We start from the raw sequence: 20,212 nt of genomic DNA, 5'->3' as shown, positions 1-20,212 counted from the left end.
TTTGTTTGTTTTGTTTGTTTGTTTAGAAATTTTCCTGAGAGAGAGAGAGAAAGACAGACAGACATCATTCCCAGACTTGGATACAGATACCCCAAATGAATAGGCCACAGAGGAGGAGCGTGGGTGATTTAGGACCCAGCTTCTTGACAAAGGGACGGGTCCCAGAGCTGATTTTGTCTGTTAAACAGCATCCTTCTGCCCTTGCGGCTGGATCACGCTGGCTGGAGTGCTCCACCCTTGTCAGAAGGTGGCTCTGTAGCTTTCCTGAGATTTCGGACAGGTGGAAAGAAGGCCTGAGAGAAAATGGTACTTCTGCCTCCCAGGCACAAGTGAGGGGCCAGCCAGCCCAGAAATGCCCCCGTGTGCTCTGGTGTCTTGGGTCTCCAGCCAGACCAGGGTGTCTCTGGGAGCTGAGGAAACTCCCTGAAGCTCAAGGAGTAGGAAGAGTAGGCTTAAGTGTTACCCCTCTTAAGCGAATGAGAGAAGCCTGAGCTTTGGTTTCTACACCAGGGACACGGATCTGCTTGTGGAGGGGGTGGCCGGCCAGCCTCCCCAGAGGTCCTCCTGGGTGGTGTCAGCTCCTGGGTGAGGGCCTGGGCTCCAGTGGGGTCCACGGTCAGAGATTTTAGAGGAGGACGTCCCCTCAACGACCATCTGAAAATTCCAATCTGATCATGTCACATTCCCAGTGAAATTCGTCTGTGTCTCCCAACTGCTCCCTGGAAGACGCCCCAGAGCTCCATGGGGCGCTGCCCCCCTCTCCACCACACAGCAGACCAGGCCCTGGCCCGCTGTGCTCCCTGCCTTCCTGCTCTCTCCCTAGCACTCCCCAAGCCCTTCCTGACAGACTTTCACTGCCCTTCATCTGCCCGGCTGCTTCTCCCCGCCCTCAGCCCAGGGCCTTCAGATCACTAGCCGCCTTCACAGATCCTTCTCGGACGCCTCGCTAGGTTGAAGAGCCCAGTTCAGCATCCCACACACCTTCCTAATATAACTAGCAGTTATGAGTAAATGACCACATACCCATCGAATGAATGTGTCTCTTCCCCATTAAGTTGTCAGCTCCCCACTGCATGTCACCAGCATCCAGCTTTGTCCCAGGGGCCACACTCAGGAAGCTGGAAGGAACTGTCTGTCTGCGGCAGCGAGGCAGGTGCAGAGTAGAGGGACAGAGGTGGGAGCCCTGGGCTCAAGTCTTACCTCCGGCACTTCCTTCCAGACTGCAGACGTGTCCTTTTGATGCCCTGACCTGGTCTCCTTCTCTGTGCTGTCTGACCCTCTGCTCTCTGAGGACTTCCCTCCAGCCCTGACATTCTCAATGGCCATGAATTCATTCAGGCCTGGTCTCAGAAAATCATGATGTCAAGAAGTTTCTCCTGGGCACCCTCCCACCCCTCCCTGGGCTGGCAGGGCCTCTGCTCTGCTCTCCATCCCTTGCTTCTCTCACAGCCCTCCTGAGGCACCTCACTTTGCCGGGAACAGTTCCCTGCCAGCTGCAAGGGAAAGCAAGATGAGAAACTAATTTGAACTAGGAGATTGGAGCTTCATATATTATCTTCAGACACACAGGCATGTTAAAAGGCACCTGCCCAAGATGAGAATCTCTAAGGACGGTTGGGGAGGAAGGGTAAGGCCTTTGGGTAGAAGCCTTTTTTGATACCCTTCAAAGAGCAGCTGGGGTTACTGTTTGCCTGAATGACTTGCAAAAACATTTGTGACCTCACATGTAGAAGCCAGCCTATAATTGGTTTGTTAATGTGGTGATGGTTCCTGAGGCTTGGCTGGGAGTATTTGCTGATCAGGCCTGGGGTGGAAAGAAGTCCTGAGAAACTGCATCCAGATTGGGGCCCAGGAATTACAGCGATCATGCAGAAGACGATCCTGCCAGGAGCTGAGCCTTGATCCCCAAGGGCTTCTAGAGAAAAAGCAAAGCTCTTCTCTGATTTCAGGAGTTCAGTAAATCCAGCTCTCTGGCCTCTTTCAAACAATAGCAACTCTGCAGAGACAGGGGACGAGGTGAAGTAGACAGGATGAGACTTCACATTCTTAAGATGTCTATACTCACCAAACTGATGTACAGATTCAACACAATCCCTATCAAAATCCCAGCTGCCGGTTTTTGCAGAAATGGACAGACTGATCCAAATTTTAATGTGAAAATGCAAAAGACCCTCAATGATTGAAACAATCTTGTAAAAGAAGAACAACGTTAAGAACTCATATTTCCCAACTTCAAAAGTTACTATAAAGCTACAGTAACCAAGAGGGTGTGATACTGATGTAGGACTAGGCATAGAGATCTATAGAATAAATATCAGAGTTCAGAAATAAACCCTTTTTTTGATAAGGGTGCTAATATCATTCAAAGAAGGAAAGAATAGTCTTTTTAATAAATGGTGCTGTAACAACTGGATATCACATGCAAAAGAATGAATTTGGACCCCTACATCACACCATATACAAAAATTAACTCAAAATGGATCACAGACCTAATCATAAGGGCTAAAACTACAAAATTCTTAGAAGAAAACATGGATGCAAATCTTCATGACCTTTGATTAGGCAATGGTGTCTTAAGTACAATACCAAAAGCAGAGGTAACAGAAGGAAAAATTAGATAAATTCAATTTCATTGAAATTAAAAACATTTGCACTTCAAAGGATACTACAAAGAAAGTGAAAAGACAACCCACAGAATAGGAGAAAATATTTGCAAATCATATATCCACTAAAAGAATTGTATTTAGAATATATAAAGAATAATCACAACTCAATTATTAAAAGGAAAAATAACCCAATTTTAAAATGGGCAAAGGATCTGAATTCTCCGAAGAAGATAAACAAATGGTCAATAAGCACATGAAAAGTTGCTCAACATCCTTAGCCACTTCACATACACTAGGATGGCTAAAATTAAAAAGACAGATAATAACAAGTGTTGGCAAGGATGCAGAGAAATTAGAACCCTCAAACACTGTTGGTGAGAATGTAAAATGGTTCGGCTGTTTTGGAAAAGAGTTTGACAATTCCTCAAAAGGTTAAATATAGAGTTACCATATGAGCCAGCAATTCCACTCCTACGTATATACCTAAGCAAAACGAAAATTATGTCCACGCAAAAATGTGCACACAAACGAACATAGCAGCATCGTTCACAATAGCTAAGAAGTGGGAACACAACTGATGAGTGGATGAATAAAATGTGGTCTCCACACAATGGAACATTATTCAACCATAAAACTGAATGAAGTACTGATACATGCTACACTGTGGAGGAACCCTGACAACATTACGCTAAGTCAAAGAAGCCGGTTATAAAAGACCATATATTGTATGTTTCCATTTATATGAAATGGCCAGAATAAAATCTATAGAGACAGAAAATGGATTAGTATTTTCCAGGGCTGGCAGGGGGAGGGGCTGGGAGTGACAGCTAATGGGTCCAAGGTTTGTTTTTGGGGTGACATGTTCTAAAATTGATTGCTGTGGTGGTTGCATAACTCTGTCAATATATTAACTATTGAATTGTATACTTTAAACTGAGACTCTGTGCTATGTGATTTATATCTTAAACTTTTTTAAAAAGATCACACATTCCAACACACTACACAGACATTATAGGGGAGTAGGTGCCCTCAGCATGACAATTCCATTCAATGACTGTTCCTTTATTCAAAAACTACAGCATGCCAGCCATGTGCCAGGTGATGGGGGTGGTGGGGGGGGATGTTGAAGTGACCAAGACACAGTCCTGGCCTTTCTGGGACTCATAGCCTGTTCAGAGAAGCAAATACATATCCAAATGCCTCTAACAGGAGAGGGATTGTGGATACCTGTTATAGTAAAAACACAAAGTGTAAGAAAAACTGACAAAGGAGTGAGTTGGAAATCCCAACTGCTCCTTCCTCTTGGGGAAGGAGATGAGCCTGGTGAAAAGGGAGGTGTAGTTCATCAGGGGTTTCCCTTCTCCTTCCTTTGGGGGCTCTCCAAAGACACCCACATTGCATGGGTGGGAGAACTGATGAATGCCTGTGGAGCCGTGGGCAGCTGGGTGTCCAGGGGATGTGTGGAGGACTAAGGCATGGCCTGTAGTGCCAGGGACTCCACAGCCCACCAGGCAGGGACGCAATGAGAAGTGGGCGCACTGAGCAGACGATCTGCAGAAGGGAGCAGGTGACAGATGCTGGTTTGAGTGCTCAGGATGGTAAGTGCTGCAGGGGTACCTTGTCCTGCTTCCACTCTTTCCAGATTGTTCTCCATAAGCCCCCTGTGTGGGCAGATGCCTCCTGGGCTCGTTCACATGGACCTGCACACAGGGCTGTGTGGAAGTTGATGGTTTAAACTGGGGTTAGGGATAAGATGACAGACCCACAGCCCAGTCCCTGAGAGCAGGGGAGAGAGGCCTGTCTGTGCGGTGCCAGATTCTGCCCCTGCCTTCTGGAGACCTTTCCCTCCTCTTCCTCCTCTGTGTACTTAAGCCATTCCCATTGCTTGCTCAAACTCTGCTCCCAAGAAAGGACCTGATCTCTGGGGCCCAGTATGCATCAGCGCCTCCCCATGTTGGATGAAGTCTCACTAGAGGGGCGCCTCAGCCGCTCAGGGGTGGCATCCCCCAGAGGCTTGGGCTCAGGAGCCCATTCTAATGCACTCAGAGCTGCAAGGGCCCATTCCACTGGAATTTGTTGCTCCCATCAAAGGCATAAATATTAACAGCTGTGCTGGGGCAGGGGGGTGTTATTTTAATCTATATCTTTCCTTGTAAAAAGAAAACCCACCCCTGAAGCAAAAGCAGTTCAAAGCGGGAAGTTCATAGCAATACAGGCCTTCCTCAAGAAACAATAAAAATCTCAAATTAACAACCTAACCTATCACCTAAAAGAATTAGAAAAAGAAGAACAAACAAAACTTAAAGTCAGCCAAAGGAAAGAAATAATAAAGATCAGAGAAGAAATAAATAAAATAGAGATAAAAAAATAGAAAAGATCAATAAAACCAAGAGCTGTTTTTTTTAAAAATATAAACAAAATCAACAAACCTCTAGCCAGGCTCATCAAGAAGAAAAGAGAGAGGATCCAAATAAACAAAATAAGAAATGAAAGAGGGGAAATAACAACTGATACCAGAGAAATACAAAAAATCATAAGAGAATACTATGAACTGTAATACGCGAACAAATTGGACAACCTAGAAGAAATGGACAAGTTTCCAGAAACATACAGTCTGCCAAGACTGAGTCAAGAAGAAATAGATAATTTGAACAGACTGATCACTAGAAGTGAAGTAGAATCTGTAATTTTACAAAACTCCCTGCAAACAAAAGTCCAGGACCAGATGGCTTCACTGGGGAATTCTACAAAACATACTACAAAGAACTTATACCTATCCTTGTCAAACTATTCCAAATTTATTCTATGAGGCCACCATCACCTGATACCAAAACTAGACAAAGACACTACACAAAAAGAAAATTACAGGCCAATATATTTGATGAATATAGGAGCAAAAATCCTTGACAAAATATTAGCAACCCGAATCCAACGATACATAAAAAGGATCATACACCATGATCAAGGTGGATTCATTCCAGGGTCCCAGGGATGGTTCAACATACACAAATCAATCAATGTGATACACCCCATTAACAAAAAGAAAGAGAAAACCCACAATGATCAATCATCTCAATAGATGCATAAAAAACATTTGACAAAATCCAACATCCATTCATGACAAAAATTCTCACCAAAGTGAGTACAGAGGGAACACATCTCAACATTTACAACAAACCCACAGCCAGCATAATATTCAACAGTGAAAAGCTGAAAGCCTGTCCACTAAATTCAGGAACAAGACAAGGATGCCCACTCTTACCGCTTCTATTCAACATAGTATTGCAAGTCTTAGCCACAGCAATCAGACAAGAAAAAGAAATAAAAGGTATCCAAACTGGAAGGGAAGAGGTAAAACTGTCACTGTTTGCAGATGACATGATACTCTATATAGAAAACCCTAAAGTCTACACACAAAAACTATTAGAACTAATAAATGAATTCAGCAAGGTAGCAGGGTGCAAGATTAATATACAGATATCTGTTGTGTTTCTTTACACTAATAATGAAATATCAGAAAGAGAAAGTAAAAAAAAAAAAGAAAAACCATTTAAAGTTACATCAAAAAAATAAACACCTAGGAATAAACTTAACCAAGGAGGTAAAAGACCTATATGCTGAAAACTAGAAAACACTGATACAGGAAAATGAAGATGATTCAAAGAAATGGAAAGATATCCTGTGCTTTTGGATTGGAAGAATTAATATTATTAAAATGGCCATACTACCCAGAGCAATCTATAGATTTAATGCAATCCCTATCAAATTACCAGTGGCATTTTTTACAGAACTAGAACAAAAAAGTCTTAAAATTTGTATGGAGACACAAAAGACCCCAAATAGCCAAAGCAGGGTTAAGGGGAAAAAATGGAGCTGGAGGAATCAGACTCCCTGACTTCAGACTACACTACAAAGCTACAGTAATCAAGACAATATGGTACTGGCACAAAAACAGAAATATAAATCAGTGGAACAGGATAGAAAGCCCAGAAATAAATCCATGCACCTATGGTCAATTAACAACAAAGAAGTCAAGAATATACAATGGAGAAAAGACAATCCCTTCTAGTGGTGTTGAAAAAGCTGGACAGCTACATGTAAATTAATGAAATTAGAACATTCCCTCACAACATATACAAAAATGAACACAAAATGGTTTAAAGACCTAAATGTAAGACATGACACCATAAAACTCCTAGAAGAGAACATGGGTGAACATTCTGAGACATAAATTGTAGAAATATTTTCTTAGATCAGTCTCTCAAAGCAAAAGAAATAAGATCAAAAATAAACAAATGGGACCTAAACAAACTTACAAGCTTTTGCACAGCAGAGGAAACCATCAACAAAACAAAAAGACAACCTACAGAATGGGAGAAAATATTTGCAAATGATGAAACCGACAAGGAATTAATTTCCAAAATATACAAACAGCTCATACAGCTCAATATTGAAAAAAACCAAACAACCCAATCAAAAAATGGGCAGAAACCTAAATAGACATTTCTCCAAAGAAGCCATACAAATGGCCAGTAAGCACATGAAAATATGCTCAACATCACTAAGTATTAGAGAAATGCAAATCAAAACCACAATGAGGTATCACCTCACTGGTCAGAATGGCTATCATCAAAAAGTCTACAAATAATAAATGCTGGAAGGGGTATGGAGAAAAGGGAACCCTCCTACACTGTTGGTGGGAATGTAATGTGCCGCCAGTTGGAAAATAGTATGGAAGTTCCCTAAAAAACTAAAAAGAGAGCTACCATATGATCCGGCAATCCCACTCCTGGGTATATATCTGAAAAAACTGAAAACTCTAATTCAGAAAGATACATGCATCCCAGTATTCATAGCAACACTATTTACAATAGCCAAGACATGGAAGTAACCTGTGTCTATCAACAGATGAATGGATAAAGAATATGTGGTATATATATATACAATGGAATACTACTCAGCCATAAAGAAGAACAAAATAATGCCATTTTCAGCAACATGGATGCAACTAGAGATTATCATACTAAGTGAAGTAAGTCTGAAAGAGAAAGACAAATACCATATGATATCACTTATATGTGGAATCTAAAATATGACACAAATGAACCTATCTGTGAAACAGAAACAGAATCAGGGACATAGATAATAGACTGATGGTTGCCAAGGGGGAGACGGGTGGGAGAGGGTTGTATTGGGAGTTTGGGATTCGCAGATGCAAACTGGTATATGTAGAAGGGATAAACAACAAGGCCCTACTGTATAGCACTGGGAACTATATTCAATATCCATGAAAAAGAATGTATGTATATGTATAACTGAGTCACTTTGCTGTACAGCAGTAATTAACACAACATTGTAATTCAACTATACTTCAATAAAAAATAAATTTAAAAAAGAATAAGATAGCACAATCAAAAAAAAAAAGAGATGAGGTAAGTATACACAATGCAATATTACTCAGCCATAAAAAAGAATGAAATCTTGCCATTTGCAGCAACATGGATGGACCCATAGAATATTATGCTGACTGAAATAAGTCAAACAAGGAAAGAGAAATACTATATGGTATCACTTATACGTGGAATCTAAAAAATAATACAAATGAATCTATATACAAAACAGAGAGAGACTCACAGACACAGAAAACAAACTTATGGTTACCAAAGGGGAGCAGGGGGGAGAGACAAATTAGGAGTATGGGGTTAACAGATACAAACTGCTATACATAAAATAGATAAGCAACAAGGATTTACTGTATAGCACAGGGAATTATATCTAATATCTTGTAATAACCCATAATGGAATATAATCTGCAAAAGAGCAAACACCGGAATCACTATGCTGTACACCTGAAACTAACACAATATCGTAAATCAGCTATACAGAAAGAAAGGAAGGAAGGAAGGAGGGAAGGAAGGAAGGAAGGAAGGGGAGAGAGAGAGGGAGGGAGGGACGGAGGGAGGGAGGAAGGAAGGAAATCCACCCCTAGTTAAATAACACTTTAGGTGAAGGATTTAACTTTTGGCGTTGGAAGCGGGGGGTGCACCCTGAGGCTCCCCAGTCAAACCCGAGAAGCTGCCTGTGCAGAGGCTCAGGAAGTCTAACCTTCCCCTCCTAACCCAACCTCCTCTTCCACAAAGGAAAAGCCCAGCATTCTTGAGTGGAAAAACTCACAAAGCATCAAAGGGAAAGAAGCCAGACTTGCAGGAAAACCCTCCAGCCCGTTCATGATTCCTGTGACCCTTTGTAACCCCTGTGAGGAGCTGGAGGATGCTGTGACCTGCAATGTGACTCGCTTCCCTCCGTACAATGTGTGACTCGGTCTGAAGGACAGTGTGCCGCAGCACCTCTCCCTGCTCGAATGCCATTTTCTTCTACTTGGGCACCTGCCCCCTGTCTAGCCCCGCCAGTGTCTGGCCCTCCTTTGGGAAGCCTCATCCATCAGTCCTGTTCACCGTTAAAAGCCCCAGAAACCAACTCTGGCTGATTTAGGCAGAAATGGAATTAATCTCAGGTGGTTCACAATGTCTGGGAGCCGCTGCTGGGTGTGGGCACCCAGGTGCACCTGGACCAACTCCACCCGCAGCTGCCAGAGCAACCTCAACTGAATCCGGAAGCAGCTGCCCCTGGACTCTGAGTGGTGTCTGCCTGGCAGAGCTGTTACCCACCTTCATTGTAGCCACCAGGGAGTCTGGCACAGTGAGCGCCTGGCATCTTCAGCCTCTCCAGTGGGAGGAGGGGTCTGCCTCATCAGGCGGGGAATTCCCCCAATACAGGACAGGACATAAAGATCCCAGGTGGCCATAAGACATGAAAAATGGTTGTTCTGCCTCTCAGGAGTAAGGGCAGCTAGTAATTCTTTCTTTTTTTCCCCCTGCCTTCCCTGACCAGCACGATCTCTGAGTTCGGTAAAAGTCACTCAGGCAAAGTACTGATGAGAACTTTTTTTGTATGATGAGAACTTTTAAGATTTACTCTCTTAGTGAAGTAAGTCAGAAAGAGAAGAAGAAATACCGTATGCTAACACATATATATAGAATTAAAAAAAAAAATGGTTCTGAAGAACCTAGATACAGGACAGGAATAAAGACGCAGACGTAGAGAATGGACTTGAGGACACGGGGAGGGGGAAGGGGAAGCTGGGACGAAGTGAGAGAGTGGCATGGACATATACACACTACCAAATGTAAAATAGATAGCTAGTGGAAAGCAGCCGCATCGCACAGGGAGATCAGCTCGGTGCTTTGTGACCACCTAGGGGGGGATGGGGAGGGTGGGAGGGAGAGGCAAGAGGGAGGAGATATGGGGACATATGTATACGTATAGCTGATTCACTTTGTTATAAAGCAGAAACTAACACAACACTGTAAAGCAATTATACTCCAATAAAGATGTTAAAAAAAAAGATTTACTCTTAGCTACTTTCAAATATACAAACAATATTAACTACAGTCACCATGCCATACATTACATCCCATAGCTGATTTATTTTACAACTGGGAATTTATACCGTTTGACCCCCTTTCCCATTTCTCCCAACCCCCACCCCTGGCCTCTGGCAACCACCGATCTGTTCTCTGTATCTATGAGTTTGTTTTGTTTTGTTTTAGATTCCACATATGAGATCATATGGTATTTGTCTTTCTCTGTCTGACTTATCTCACTTAGCACAATGCCCTCAAGGTGCATCCATGTTGTCGCAAATGGCAGGATTTCCTTTTTTACGGCTGAGTAATATTTATATATATATATATTATAATATATAACACACACATATATCTTGCATTTTCTTATTTTCTTTATTCATCTGTGTGTGGACACAGGCTGTTTCCATGTCTTGGTTATTATTGTAAATAATGCTGCAATGAACAAGGGGTGCACCTATCTTTTTGAATTAGTGTTTTCATTTTCTTCAGATAAATACCCAGAAGTGGAATTACTAGATCATATCATTTTACATCTTAAAAAAGAAATCTGGGTGGGGTGAGGACCAGTGTTAACATCTGTCATGCTCCTTCAGCAACAGACATTCAAACCGTCCATTGCCACTATAGTTCATCAGAAAATAAAATAACTTCCTAGAATAGACAGTGCTGTCAGCATCTTTCTGCTGACCACAGACTATTCTGGGCAGTATTTTGAAAATGAAACTGATTTATTAAAAGCTTGCAAGAGGAGGCGAAAAGGCCTGAGGTTGACCTGACTGCTTTGCTGTGAGAGCCCTGGGCTGTGACCCAAGGTCATGAGGGTGAGTCCCCTGGGGATGCAGCAGTGGCCTGCAAGCTTAGTGCTCACATAACCGTGGGCAGGTCACTTGGGTCTCAGTTTCCTTGTCTGTAAAACAAAGCTGAATCCCTCAAGAGTCCCTGGGTGGCAAATCTCAGGAATCCACATGGGTCAGTCAGGAGGGGTGTTTGTTATCAGAGAATACAGGCTGAGGAATCACCTGCTACCTGAGGGCTGGAAGGCAGCAGGGCCTCAGGTAGGTTGGGAAAGTGATCTTTTCTTCAGCTACCGGAGTCCCGTGAGCCAGAGCCAGCGGCCTAAGTCTGAGAAGTAGGCAGAGGCTGGTAGTGCAGGGCCTGGAGGGCATCTAGGAATGGATTCTTTTTCCACCCCCCATCTCTGGACCTATGTGTCTGCTTCACTCCTCTTCTTCCTTCTGCAGACCAGTTTCCTCTGCTCCCCAGGCCATATGGCAGAACAAGCCTGCCCTTGGGTACCATCTTCACCCTTAGGGTCTAGTCACTCACAGAAACCATCTCAATCAATTCTAGGAAAGCACTGTCACAGGTGCATCTCTGGTCCAATTACTTGTAGGCAAAACCATGGCAGCTGCTAGGAGCCCTGGTGAGGAGCCTGGAGTTCCATGGTGAGAACAGGGCAGGCATCCAAAATTACCTACCCCAGAAGGACTGGACTACAGGCCCCCAGATAGGCCTAAGAGTCTGGGAGTGCAGGAGTGAATGGACTGCAGGGTAACTCTTCAGATTGTTCTGAAGCAGTCTCAAGGGTCATGAGGAGTTGATTTAAAGCCATTCTCAAACTTGAAGGTGCATCAGAACCACCTGGAGGACTTGTTAAAACACAGAGGGCTAGACCTCAGAGTTTCTGATTCAGTAGGTCTGGAGGGGAACAGTCTGAGAATTTGCATTTGTAACAAGCTCTGATGATGCTCAAATGCTTGGTTCCCAAAGTGGGGTCCACATTCCTGGCCCTGCCAGTTTCTTCAATCTGCAGGTTCCAGAGTCAGAAGGACTGGAAACGGGGTGGGGCTCGGTGTGTGCAGCCTACATTCTGGATCCCTCTGTACACCACGGTTTGAGAATCACGGTTTTAAAATGTTTCAAAACGTCAGAAATGTCTTTGTTCCCAACCTTGAGTGTCACCACGGGGAAATAAAAGGTGACCAGCCAAGGGATGTTTGTTCAGTATCACTAAACGGTTAAAGTGGTTAATTAATCAGTGTGTTTGGATTAAAACAAAACAAACTTTCCACTTTCACCAAAGAAATGCGCGTTACCTCAGGATGAGTAAATCCAGCCTTTGGGGTGGGTAAGAGGTCTTTTTTCCGGGCATTTTCATTTCTCCCTTCAAGAAGAGACGCACTCATCGCGTGGTTCTCCCCTTAAGGTAAATAAAAGCTGGGCAGAAGTTTGCAGACGCGCCCTGCCATTCCTGGATCTCGGGCGCGCAGCTGCCGCTGGCCAACCCGCCTTGCAGTCTGCGCCGGCGCCTCGGGGATCCGCCAATGAAGCGCTGAGGAACTCCATGACTTCATCGGCTTACTCTCTCATTGGCTGCTGCCGCCGCGCCGGACCCTCCCCTGCCATTAGAGCTCGGGAAAATTGCGCGGGCCCCGCCCCTAGGTGGAAGGCGGGGTGAGTCCTTAACCTCGTCTTCGAGGCTTGAGGGCTTCTCTTCAAACAACAGATACCTCAGAAGGAAAATTCTGCTTTCTGACAAAGACTTGAGTGTGCCTCTCAGCCAGCCAAAGTACTGGTTTTCTGCGCTGACCTTTGACTGCTGCATCGCTGAGGTTTAGCTGGTGTCTTCAGCCTTTCCTAGGTACCTGGCAGATCGCGCTCATTTCCCACTTACTTTAATCGTGTATTTGAATGAGTTTTGTCCTGCATCTCAGTGGATGAGTTTCTCAAGCCCGAATTTACTGTGGAATGCTAGTGATCATCTGTCCCACATTTTACCTGGGAAGTAATTAGGTGGCGCCCACAAGGTCACAGCACAGCTGGTTGGTGAACAGAGATGAAAATCAGATCCAGGGCTCCAACTGCAACTTCAGTGTTGCACACCTCCCCCCCCCCCGCCCCCCCCCCGCCGTCTGCTGCCTGAGAGCTCAGAGCAGCAGTGCAGTCCAGGAACCTCTGCCTGTAGGAGAACCCACATATTAATAAGGGATACTCCAGGTTTCCTCACATTCTAGCAAACGCCTAACTCCCACTTCGACAGGATAGAATCACGGACTACCATCTCCCAGAGCAGTGCTCTCATTTTACAAATGAAGAAATTGATGGGTACTTGATCACAAACCAGTTGTTGGTGGGTAGAGGCCGGACTTGACCCAGGCCTCCTGCTCTTCTTGTCCAGCGATGAGCCCCAAATGCTGGAAAGAATGGACAGCCCATGAGTCCCTAGGGAAAGTTTTGTGCAGTGAGCGTGGTTTCAGTACTGCAAGCATCTAATTTGGGAGTAAGGAAGCAATCCGAAGTGTTTGTATGCTTCTCTGGCTGGCCAGCAGTTGGTTCAGGTGAGCCTTCATCCCCAACCTTTCTGACCAACAGGTTCTTTGCTACAGGAAAGGAGACCAAGCTGTGGATTTTTTCTCCTCTGACATAGGGGGTGGTCTGGTGCTTGAAGTGTCTGAATGCTATGACCCTCTTTTGAGTCAAGGATTTTTGAAAACTCAGGACCACTCTGTTAGATGGGGAGACTTGGCAAGCAGACTAGACCTGAAATCCTTTTGCAAGGCTTGGCTCAGAGTTTACCTCCTCCAAGACTTCCTGGAATCCCCACCAACAAAGGTGGACCAAGGGCTCCTGCAGCCCCCAATGCTCATCTGAGTCCAACTGCAGTGCTATTGTTCACTTCTTTGTCCCCTTTCCAACTAGACCATGAGTTCCTGAGGGATGGCATCACACTTTATACAATTTTGTATTCTCAGGGCCTAACACGGTCTGACACATAGTAGATGCTCAACAAATGTTTGTTGAATTGAACTGTGGAAACCTTGCACGCTAGTTGCCTTGTGCAGGGGAAGATCACTCGCAGTTCCTAACAGATGCAGATTTTGTGTTTATGAGGCTCCTTCACACAAAATGAGACTTCTCACTGTTTTTATTAGTAAAGTGTTTGAAATGAAAACTTCACAACTGTTTGCTAATATTGGGTTGGCCAAAAAGTGCCTTCAGTTTTTAAGTAAAAATAAAAGACACATTTTTCATTTTCACCAAGAACTTTATTGAACAACATATTCACCCTTTTGTTCCACTACCTTCTGCCATTTTTCAGGCAGCTTCATAATTCCATCTTCCCAAAACTTTTTATCGTTTTGAGCAAAGAACTGTTCCAGATGCCTTTTACAGTCTTCCAGGGAATTGAAATTTTTTCCATTAAGAGAATTTTGTTAAGATTGAAATAAATGGAAATCCGAACATGCAATGTCTGGTGAATACTGTGGATGAATCAGAACTTCCTGGCCAAGCTGTAACAGTTCTTGCCTGGTCATCAAAGAAACATGAGGTCTTGCGTTATCCTGAGGGAAGATTATGCGTTTTCTGTTGACTAATTCTGGACGCTTTTTGTCGAGTACTGCTTTCAGTTGGTTTAACTGGGAGCAGTACTTGTTGGAATTAATCGTTTGGTTTTCCGGAAGGAGCTCATAATAGAGGACTCCCTTCCAATCCCACCATATACTCAACATCACCTTCTTTGGATGAAGACCAGCCTTTGGTGTGGTTGGTGGTGGTTCATTTCGCTTGCCCCACGATCTCTTCTGTTCCACATTATTGTACAGTATCCACTTTTCATCGCCTGTCACAATTTGTTTTACAAACAGAACGTTTTCATTACATTTAAGTAGAGAATTGCATGTGGAAATACGGTCAAGAAGGTTTTTTCGCTTAACTTATGTGGAACCCAAACATCAAAGCGATTCACATAACCAAGCTGGTGCAAATGATTTTCAACACTTGATTTGGGTATTTTTTTGAGTATGTCAGCTATCTCCTGCATGGTATAATGTTGATTTTTCTCAATTAATGTCTGGATTGGATCACTATCAACTTCAACTGGTCTACCTGACCACAGAGCAACATCCAGCGAGAAATCTCCAGCACGAAACTTCACGAACCACTTTTGACATGTTTGATCAGTCACTGAACCTTCTCCATACACTGCACAAATCATTTTTTGTGTTTCAGTTGCATTTTTACCTTTCTTGAAATAATAAAGCATAATATACCGAAAATGTTGCTTTTTTCATCCATCTTCAACATTAAAATGGCTACACAAAAATTCACCAATTTTGATAAGTCTTTTTTTAAATGCACGCTGATATGACAGCTGTCACATACAATCTAACAAAATTGTTTCAAATGAAGTTAAAGACAGCTAAGTGCTACTAGAGCCATCTTATGGAAAAAACCGAACGAACCTTTTGGCCAATCCAATACAACTCCATAAAAACAAACAGATCCCTTGTGCTTACCTAATTCCTGATTGCCCTCTAAAACTCCAGAAGTGTGAATCAATTGCATTATTCAAATCAGAACCCTCCATGTGTTTTCTTCTGTGCCTGGTCTGCTAGGAAGCTCAGAAATCATCCTATTCACGCTCTTAGGAACAGTTTCCTCCCTGTTGACCGGTATAATGTTCTCCCCTATATCTGTGTAGTTTCTGATCTTTACTTTGCTGTTCATTTAGACATATAAGCCCACTCTTTGCCTTTCTGGAAGAAGGTAGGACAGGTGATATATAAGGTAACAGGAAAGTATCCCCAGAACTCTAAGTGTGAAGAAAAACACTCACAAAGATAAGTGATTTCTATCATACAGACTAAACCGAAAACTAACTTGGTTTTTGTTATGGTGTCCAAAGCCTAGGCAAGGTTATCATGAATGGAGATGAAAAGTGAAAAGTCTCAGAGCTATTCCAGCTTCATCCTGGGCAGGGGGACGCAGATCTGAGACACATGGATATTCTCAGCCCCAGAGAGGTGGTTCAGGAATGGGACCAAGAAGGCTCACAGAGCTTTTCCAGGGCTTGGGTAATGACCTTCTTGAGACTTTCCTCTCTCTGGTTCCAAGTCCACACTCACCAAGCAACCTCCAAGCAAGCATTTCAGCTTTGCAAGCATCCTGACACTGGGAACTAGGTCTCTGGATATGGGGCACTGGGGGACGGCTTCCGTCATAAATGGAACTTGGCATGGAGCATAAGCGAAGGCTGCTGGTGGACTTCATTAGTGGGAGCAGGTGGACCACCCTGGAGCGCCCACGTGTTTCTGGACTTGCAGAGCTGAAGGCCATGCAGGAACGTGGTTACCGCACTCAGGTCATGCCGTGCTGGTTCCCTCCTTGAGCAGCCAGCCAGCCACCTACATCTGGCTGTCCCTCTCAAATGGCAACAGATGGTTAATTGGAAACACCAGCTCGGTGCCTGCAGTGGGGTAGCTCAGCAAGGATCCCACTGGTTTGTTCCTACAGTGGGAACTATGGCTCCGGGCAGCAGCAGGTGGCCCTTGGGAAGAAAGTCAGGGCACCCCAGGGTATTTTAAGGGGGGGAGGGGCACAGAGCCATCTTGAGTCATCCTCAGAAACCCTGCTCAAAACAGTGGCAGCGATGCAGCTTTCTAAACAGCAGCCTCATTCATAAAAGCAAACCTGGGCACTGAAGTATGATAAACCTGGAGGATGGATAATATACTCCATGCCATGGAGTACTACACACTATAGAAAAGGAAGGAACCACAGCTACGCATAACAAGGACAAATCGTGGAGCGTAATGAGCAACAAAGCAAATTACAGAACAGGACGCCATTTTAGGAAGCATGAAACGAAACAGCATCATAAGGTTACATATCACACTCATATTACTAGGGGTGGCAGGAAATGTTTGGTGATAAAACTACGTAAAAAACAAAATAAGGATGTAATCAACACAAAAATCAAACTTGTGGTTAACTCTGAGATGGTCAGTTGGGTCCCTGGTGTTCACTTTATTATTTTATTATATAGGCGCCTCTTGATTATATGTTTTTGTAGGTGTCAAAAACTTCATAATTAAAGACATCCAAAGGCACTGCAGCTATCATGACTCAAGCATGAGCACTGTGGCTGGTTTCCCAGTTCGTCACAAGCACTGCTGTAGTGCCCACCCACAGGGCTCACGGAGCACGCGTGGCTCACACCCCCCTGGGCTCTGGGGAGTCTCCCCGCTCAGGCAGCCAGATGACAGGGCTGCTGCCTGGCATGGTGAGGTCAAAGGTTAGCAGCGATTATTCTGTTAGCCCACTGAGGCCCCTTGTCATCTCCTCTTTCCGGATTTCCATCTCCCCCTCAAACCTGACCCATATGCTTCAGCAAGCTGATTTGCACTTGACTGCTGGCCTTTCTGCCTGGAGTACAGCTCCAGCCCCACCACCTTCCTTCTACTCATTCAGCCGTTCAACAAATATTTACTGTGCACCTACTACGTGCCAGGCACCATTCTCAGTGCTGGGGATGCAGCAGTGAACAAGACCACACAAAAATCCCTGCCCTCATGGAGCTGACATTCTAGTGAGGGAGACAAACACTAAATTAATAGATATGAATCAGGTGGTGACAAGCAGAAGCCTATAGCCGAGTAAGGGGACAGAGAGTGGAGGGAAGGGCAAGGAGCGGGTTTGGAAAGGGTGGTCGGGAAGGTCTCTCTAAGGAGGCGGCCTTGGGTCAGGGACCTAAATGAGGGGAGGGGACCACGTGGATATGTGGGAAGGGTCTTCCAGGCCGAGGGAGGCACAAGGGCAAAGGCCGGGCCCCTGCTCACTCGAGGCTCTTTCTTCCCTTGCGGCTCCCCCGCCCCTCCCCAGCCTGCCTTCTTTCTCAAGCCCTCTCCCCTCTGCTTACCTCTTGCCCTATTCTAGTTGTGGGTGTTTGTTTTTTTTTTTAAATTGAAGTATAGTTTGTTTGCCTTATTCTAGTTGTCCAGGGGGCCCAGGCTTTTGGGGGAAGAGGACTGGGACGTTTCCAGACCACCGAGGCATCCCCATTTGCATTGACCTTTGCTCTGAACCTTTAGCCCGTCTCCATGGCTCCTGGAAAGCCAGCTCTCTTGCAGGAATTATCCTGGAGTCAGACTTCCTGAGCCGTCTTCCACTTAGCTCCTTTCCTGCCAGCCATTGCCAGGCCTCAAGGCTGGATTCGGCCTACAGGCTGTGATTTTTCACATCCTTGTCAAACCTGGAACAGCAATGCCTGGAAAAAAGATGTCGGCTTAATTACTATTATTAGCACGAACGACTTCCTACTACTGAGGTTCCCTGAGTGCCACCTGCAGGTAAACTCACCTGGAAAACCATTTGGGGACGTTCTCCCCCTGTGATCACCTGTATATCTCCAGGGTTGCTGTGGCAGCTGCCAGAGCAGCCCGGGCAACGGGTGAGGATCAAAAATCATCGCAGATGTGGGAATGAGCCCAGAGACCAAGGAGCCCAACTGTCAGGTTGACAATGTTTATCAGCTTCTGCTCCCAACCCCCATATCCCAGCAAACTTAGCGCTCAGGCAGATGGTCAGAAGGGTACGCTGGTGGGTGTCAGTCACTTCCAGGACGGCCTGCTGTGAAGGTGGAAGCCTCAAATGTAGTCACTTATTATTGTTGTGTTAAATCCTGAAGGAAAACATTTGCAGGCTGATTCTCGACCTTGGAGATCTCCAGCCTCGTCCATTCATTCATTCATTCATTCATTCATTCACTCTTTCATTCAAGCTCCTACACTGTGCCAGACCCTACACTGGGTGCAAGGGGTACAGAGACACGGAATGTCAGGGCACATTTATTGCACTCTTATGGTCTATCAACACCCTTCTAAGTGCTTTACCTGTATTTCCTCATTTAATTCACAATCAACTCTACAGGGTAGGTATTACAGCTGAGGAACTGTCGGCGGGGAAGGCAGGAACTGTTAAATGCCACTGCCCAGGCAGCACATGCTGAGTCAAGGGTCAAGGTCTACTCTGCCCTCATGAAGACACAGGCCTTGTCTCTGGAACTTATCAGCTGGCGGGGGAGCAGAGAGATGGACACCAATAATTTACCTTACAGTGTGGCAACTGAGGCAGTATAAACATAAGGTCATTATATGACAGAGTTTGTTATAAGAAGCCCTATCACAGAGGGAAAGAGCAACTATTGTGGGATCACACAGGATCTGTCAGATGTTGAGCAAGGCTTCTTGGTGACCCTTGGCTTGGGTCTCAAAGAATGCACAGGAATTTCCCTCCTGGACCAGAGGGGAGAGAACATCCTGTGCAAGCATCTGGAGAAACAGACCTCCATGCTAAGAGGAGAATATGAGCATCCAGGGTGGAGGATGGTGGTGGAAATACCTCCTGTGGAGAGTCCTTCTACTTCTCTTCCTATTTCCTCTTGGTGAAACTAAAGAATCCAAGCCCCCAAAGGGACCTCTGTTGAAACTTTGACATTCTATTTCCCCTTTCCTTGAGCTGTCCATAGCATCTGAGGCTCATCAGGCCAACCTTCATCACCTCATAGGTCCTTGGAGGTGCCTGAGGTTATGCCAGTCACATCAGAAGGCATCCCCTGATCTTCCTTCCTCACATCTCTGAATAGCTGAGTTTCAGCTTCACCCTTGGTTGACTGGGGTCCATGTCTTTTCTTCCCAAGAACAGCCCCAGGGCTGCTGAGGGGATGAGAGACGAACCTGCAGGTAAGGACTCCTGGAAAGCTAGAGTAAGGCACCCCTAGAAGGGATGATGTTGACTATGACTTGGTGCTTCCTCATACCTGACATTCCAGACTGTCAGCTCCAGCCTCAAACGCGGTATCCAGCATCCAACCCTCTCACCACCGCCACAGCTATCACCCTGGTCCATCCACCACCATCTCCCTCCTGAATTACTGGCAGTATTCTCAGCCCTGCAGCCACAGTGGTATTCCTAAAATGTAGGTCACGTCATGACGTTCATTAAAAGTCCTGCATGGATGCCCCATTTCACCAGAGGAAAAGCCAAAGTCTCCATAATGGTTCGCAGGCCCAACATGAACTCAGGTCTGACTCCCACCTCTGAGCGCTCCTGCTTCGACCCCCTCCCTTACTCTACCCCAGCCACTTGGGTCTCTTTCCTGTTCCCCCAACTCATTAAATATGCTCCAGGGCCTTTGTACTTGTGGTACCCTCTGCCCAGAGATGTTCTCTCTCACCTTCTTCAAGTCTTTGTCCAATGTCACTTCAATGAGGCCATCTCTTACCACCCTGTCAATTCTTTATTCTCCTCATTGGACCCTGTTCTGTTTCTTCAACTAACCACTTTTACCTTCTAATTTACTACTTTATTTTGCTTATTTATTCCCCTGCCTGGAATGTA

Source organism: Eubalaena glacialis, chromosome 2 (assembly GCF_028564815.1).
Source record: "Eubalaena glacialis isolate mEubGla1 chromosome 2, mEubGla1.1.hap2.+ XY, whole genome shotgun sequence".
Taxonomy (NCBI): domain Eukaryota; kingdom Metazoa; phylum Chordata; class Mammalia; order Artiodactyla; family Balaenidae; genus Eubalaena; species Eubalaena glacialis.
Note: the sequence above shows the minus strand (reverse complement) of the source record.